Source organism: Macrosteles quadrilineatus, unplaced genomic scaffold (genome assembly GCF_028750875.1).
Source record: "Macrosteles quadrilineatus isolate MER2022 unplaced genomic scaffold, UCM_ALF_1.0 Scaffold_6__1_contigs__length_79288215, whole genome shotgun sequence".
NCBI classification, from domain to species: Eukaryota; Metazoa; Arthropoda; class Insecta; order Hemiptera; family Cicadellidae; genus Macrosteles; species Macrosteles quadrilineatus.
This window is the reverse complement of record NW_026542599.1, coordinates 23,165,365-23,171,427: the sequence shown is the minus strand read 5'-3', so window position 1 is coordinate 23,171,427 and position 6,063 is coordinate 23,165,365. Positions and strand designations below refer to the sequence as shown.

General features: G+C 34.2%; 1 long non-coding RNA gene across 1 annotated transcript; it reads left to right on the top strand.

Annotated features, from left to right (window-relative positions):
* The first annotated feature begins 4,228 nt into the window (after nt 1–4,228).
* LOC128996568 (uncharacterized) lies at nt 4,229–6,053 on the top strand. Its single transcript, XR_008491053.1, has 3 exons — nt 4,229–4,314; nt 4,989–5,186; nt 5,997–6,053. It is a non-coding gene; the product is annotated as an uncharacterized LOC128996568 (long non-coding RNA).
* Nucleotides 6,054–6,063: the final 10 nt, after the last annotated feature.

Below are 6,063 nucleotides of genomic sequence, written 5' to 3'. Positions count from 1 at the left end.
TTTTGGTTTAGGTTAGTATAGCCTGGTTTACACGGGTCGAGTACGGCGGGCGAGTCAGTGTGCGAGTTGCCACTCGCTCTTTAACTCGCTTGGTGTAGACATGCAGGCGAGTCGAGCAACGGGCGAGTTGATAAAAAGAGGTCAGTTGAGAGCGAGTCGAGTGATTTAGTTGAAAACCGAGTTACTCGGCCCAGTAGCTACCCCCACCACCACGATTTGCCCGCGTCGATCACAACGATCAGTATTTTTGGGGTTAGTTCAGTAGTGTATGCCTATTGCCTAATCACCCTCAATACTAAATGGTTCAGTTGAACAGTTGGCCCTGCGTTGCATTGTCTTGCTGTTCTTAAATCTACTCACTCTTATAAAATTCAGTTTTCAAAATTGTTGTACAACTTAAGATCTATCAGAAATACTATGAAAACGGTGTTTTCATATTTTTTTTATTTGGAGGCAACTTTTGGTTGCCTATATATTTTATTTTAAAGAAATGCAGTACCGGTATAGTAATTTGTAACAAATCTTATTCTTTTAGAATATCACCTTCCACTTTGGTCTATCGTATTAAAAAAAAAACTTTAGCACCCCCTGAATTTAATGGATGATTCAGTTTTAATTCTACTAATCTAATTGTGATGTAATTAATTTATAAATTTAGCATTAAACTCTTGAAGTCCCATTTTAAACTCAAACAACATTTAACACGAAAGCTACGGTATACGGAATACCCTACACTAAAACATATATTCAGTAATAAAAGTGATTCTTTAAATGTTAGAACAAAACTGTATATTTATTATGATAGAAAAATGTAAACATAAACATTTGACAGATGTTTCAGATAATTGTTAATATTAAATTATAAGCCAGGTAGGCCCTATAATTGAAATATATTAATATTACAACCACAGAACAGAGAAATTATAAAAATTACTTCTCTGTGCCTACACTGTCGCTGTTCGAAATAGGAAGGAATCAAGGCCGCACTAGATATACAGGAATGCGTGTAGACAGTCTAGTCAAGTACCGGGCGAGTTGAACAAATCAACAACTGGGCCTAGTAACTGGGCCGAATAACTCGTCTAGTCGTCTGACATACTCGACCCGTGTAAACCAGGCTTATGTTCCTATTATTTTCCCGAGTAGGCTGCCTTCAATTTTTCTCATGAGGTTCCAGAGTTAATAGATTCAAGATCATGAAACCAGAGGGCGAGCTCTTGTGTATAAAGATCTCGTTATATTTGGTCAAAACAACTATAGTTTTGAAATAGAGTAAGCGAAATAAAAAGAATAAAGAAAGAGACAGTGGACAAAAACAACCCTTCGTGAATTGGACATTATATAGTAAATGATTGGACACAGCTAACATAAAAATTGTCTGCAGCTTATCCTAAAAGATGATAAGACTTTTAAAAGTATATTGTTTAATCTAACACTTTTATTAATTGCTTTTCCAATGGTGCTCTTACTGACCAATACGAGCTGTGGTTACTCTTAAAAACGGCAGTTAATTTATTAGAAGGCCAATTAATCATGCTTAACTACAGTATGACTCCTAAAGATCTAACCGGAGATTTTTTATTTTAGTTATAAGCCACTTACAATACAATCCGCATAAGATGAGCTTTATATCAACTCAGCTCCCACACAACATAAGAATATCCTTGGAATGTCCTGGGGATATCCCAGTGGGATATGGGGGATATCCTCTGTATATCCCGCAATGTCCTCAGGATATCCCACTGAGCTATAATTAATTCTAACTCAGACGTTAGAATTATAGCTCAGTGGGATATTCTGAGGAACTCCCTGGGATATCCCTATGTCCGCCCAAATCCTGATCCCTGGGATATCCCGCCAGGATATTCCTGGGATATCCCACCAGGATATTATAAATAAAAACACAAAATAATAAATATTTAGTCTGAAAAACACTTTTACCAGTTAAGTATTTTAATTATAGCTCATAAAAACAAATTTTGGAAAAAAATAGAAACAAAAATATTTTTGCACAGACAAGTTTTGAACCGGGTACCTTTGACTTATGAAACTCTTGCATTACCTCCTGAGCTACTTGTGATTGTTGATATTACTAGTTTTCAAGCGGTTATAGCCGACAGCTGAAATGGTCGCAATACTTAAATATTTTTGATACTATGATTCTGTTTAGGCATCAAGTTGTTAAAATTGTTTTTCTGGGAGTTTTAGAGGATACTGTAATAAGAATATATAGATCATAATTAATTGTTATATGATTAATTAATATTTCCCCTTAAATTTTCAGCCAAGAAATTTTCTCAAAAAACTTAGAATTTAAATTAAAAAGAAAATATTTTTGCATTATTATTGTTATTGTAAACAGGTGTATTATTATTATTATAAAATGGTAAAAATTTAGAGTTTGATAGTTGCCCACGGGGATATCCTACGGATCTCCAAAGGATGTCCTATGGATATAATAGGAAAACATGATTAATTTTTATAAAATCATTATAGTAACATTTAGTTATTTTAATTCGAAATAGAATTGAAATCCTTTTTATTAACGTTTTCCAAGCACTTGTCACTTGAAAAAATACATCCAAAACTATAAAATATGTTTTAATATAGGTAGCCTACCGAGAATATCCATAGGAAGTCCCCAGGATATCCTCAAAATGCATTTGTTTGTGCTGGATATGTGCAATATCTTAGAGTGATCCTAGGGACATTCTCAAATCAAATCCGGGGATCTATCCGATCTATGTGGGATATGTGGGAACTGGCCAGAATCCTGTGCTATGTGGGAAGCTGTATTCGGTAGCATATTTCGAAAAGTACTTGAGCTATTAGTGGATTTTACAAATAAATTATGAAAAAAGGATATCGTGGATATTCTAGAGATATGCCAAAGATATTCCTGTCCCTCGATCAAAAACACTAAAAAAAATTAAATTAATTATTGTAACGGGAATATATGCCAGGAATGTCCCAGGGATATTGGAATAACCTAGGAATGTCCAAGGGATATTCTGACAATACGACGCGTTGCGACAATGCGACGTTTTGGGAACTCTGTGGGATATCCTGAGGATTTTCTGTGCTATGTGGGCTCCATCAAGGCATATAGACTAACGAAAACAAGTAGGATTCTCAATTTCTTATCCTTTTGTAAATTATGAAGTTCGTTTTACGTGTCTAGTTCATGATGGTGACACTAATTGCTAGTGTTGACGAAATCAGGTCTCTTTTATTTTAGGGTTTAATTCAATGATTTTTGTGCTTTACTGTTTGGTTATATAACAAGGGGTTTATTCATTACGACTCTTAACAGTTCACCGGCCGTAACACCGGACAGAACTGACAATAACATTGTTTTCCACTGATCCATGAAAAATATACTCACGGCCACCTGGGGCCCATTTTATAATAAACTACAAGTTACAACTTGTAGCTTGTAATTTCCATTGGATTTGCATTGGGCGATCAGCTGATTTACTAATAATATTAGTTTGTACTTTATTATGAAATGGGCCCCAGAGGGAGAATGTTTTATGGTTTTATCTATGCTATAAGTATGTTTTATCTATGAATATGTTTCATTATCCCAGTACTCAAGACCGGGGCTATCGGCCATCTGCCTCAATATTGTTTCAGTTTTTTATTCATCAGTTTTGGATTATTATTATTTATTGATTTCAAGTTTTGAGGTATGCTCAATGTATCACAGCATACTTTATAGTTTTTAGAATATTTACAGTGGCTTGCGTCAGAACCATAATCAACCGTTCAAAACAGCTGATTATGAAAAATATTTACCTCTTAATTTCTTTCTGCTAATCTGCACTCGACGTTCTGTACCCACGAGCACCTCCACTTCCACATGCACAGTAGTCCTTGGAACAGTTCCTGGGATAACAGCTATTTGTGTAATAGCTTCACTGTAACTCTGTATTGGTCCTGATTAGATAGTTGTTTCATTCAACAGTTGCAGCAGTTGCAAGCAAACTGCATTGCATTGTGGTTCTGGTTTTGTAAAGGAAAAGGTGTTTATTCTTTACTGTTTATTTACTTTTGACTTGAGCTGCTTGAAATGAAAATGTGTTTTATGATTATGAAAATTAAAGTGCTGTGAGTGTGCTGAAGCTGATTTGTTATTAGGTATTGACAATTAAATGTTTTACGTTCATGAATTATTTATTAAGTTTTAAGTGTTCACTTAACCTATATTTTTCGGATTCCTCAAGAAAGAGGGTTAGGTTGAGTTGTGTTTGTGTTTGTGTGTGAATTTGTTAGATTGCAGTTTTTGTAGTGGTAGGTCTAGGTTTATTTTAAGTAAGTTGGGCCTTTCAGTTGAGTTTAGGTCTAAGTTATTGCCTTTGAATAGTTAAATTAATAACTTATCTATTTATAAGAGTAGGCCTAAGTTAGGCTCTAAATTTCTAAAAAATTATCAATTCATTTTGATTAGTAAATTTATTATTAAATAGATTAGGAAATTATTCAATGAAATATTCAATTTTCATATCTGAGTCTTAAACAGCACATATTTTAAGTTTCTGCCTTAACTTATTTATCCTCGTGGCCAGGTAGGCTACCGGGTATTGTATTCACAATTTTAATAGGGCCTAAGTTTAACTAATTCAATTGATAAAAATAAAATAAAAAACTAATATAAGTTTGATAATCAGTTTAAGGGTGCATGCACTATAGCTAGCTTTTTCATTCAGGGAGAAAGCATTGTATGCCGTGAGCTGTGACTGCACTTGGGAGACCATCATCCGAGGGAAACCTTTGATGATGTACACGAGCTGCCTGGTGGCAAAGTGCGGTGCACGGCTTCAAAGTTTGAAACGATAGATAAGAATGTATGCCTATGTTACGCATAGGTGAGTTTTCAAATTAGGTGGTAGAGCCTAGTTTATGCATGTATTCTTTATTTTAGTTGATTGTTCTTAATGCTTAAGAAATTTATGTATATATGTGAAATTCCTCTATCTTGTTTACAGAAGGATATGGAGAATCCTGGCGGGAATGCCTTATGACTGTTCGTTAATTGTTTGCCTAGACCTGCAATTTTTTACTAGGAAGATATGTCACTCAAAACAAATTTCTAAGAATATATTACGATTAAATAATTTCTTCGGAAAAGCATTTGAGATTAAAGAGGTGCTCTTCTGTCGTAGAGGTGATAACGACCACATAAGGTAGTGTTATGTTGTAGGCTAGGTTATTTTTTACATAAACAATAATCTAACCTAACGTTAATTTATTTACCTACCTTGTTACCTGGCTACTCCCACCCTTTACCTGATCTTGTATTTTGTAATTTTTTTGGATGTTATACTAAATAACTTCTTGATCAGCTTTGTACGTGTTATTAAATTTATGGAAAGTAAATAAAAGTTACGTTTAATAACACTTAAAACATATATTTACCCTTATACTGTTAACTCACAAGATGGTAAATATACATAAAAGATGGATCGGCACTTACCGTACCATCTTTTATGTACAGTATATCTACCGTCTTGTGAGTTAACAGTATAAGTGTAAATATAGCCTATGTTATAAGTGTTATTAGATGTATCTTTTATTTACTTTCCGTTTTTATACCCTCCCCTCACCCCAATATTACTTTTTCTGACACTCTTTTATCCCTACATGTCTCTTTTATCTTTTACTTAGAAATACGCTTAAAAGTGACATAGACAATAGACAAATTTCTTTATTATTATTTCCTTCAAGAAATACAATAGGCCCTGGCGACCTGATTGTTTATATCTCCAATTAGTGAGGCAGACCTATTTTGAGTGCTTTGTTTGCATGGTTTTCCTTAGGCTAAGTTGTATATATTGACGATGCCCACTGCATTTGTACAATCTTTATCTTTATAAAAAAATAATTTTATATGTTTCAAAGGAAAAAATTGCAAAGGATAAAGTCTAGGTAAACAATTACTGACTGTTCTTAATGCTTAAGAAAGAATTTGTTTGTAAAATTTCTCTTGTTCACAGAAAAAGGCTGCGGAAAATCATGACCAAATCCTGATACGCTGTGACCGCCCTCCCCAGCCATCTTAGA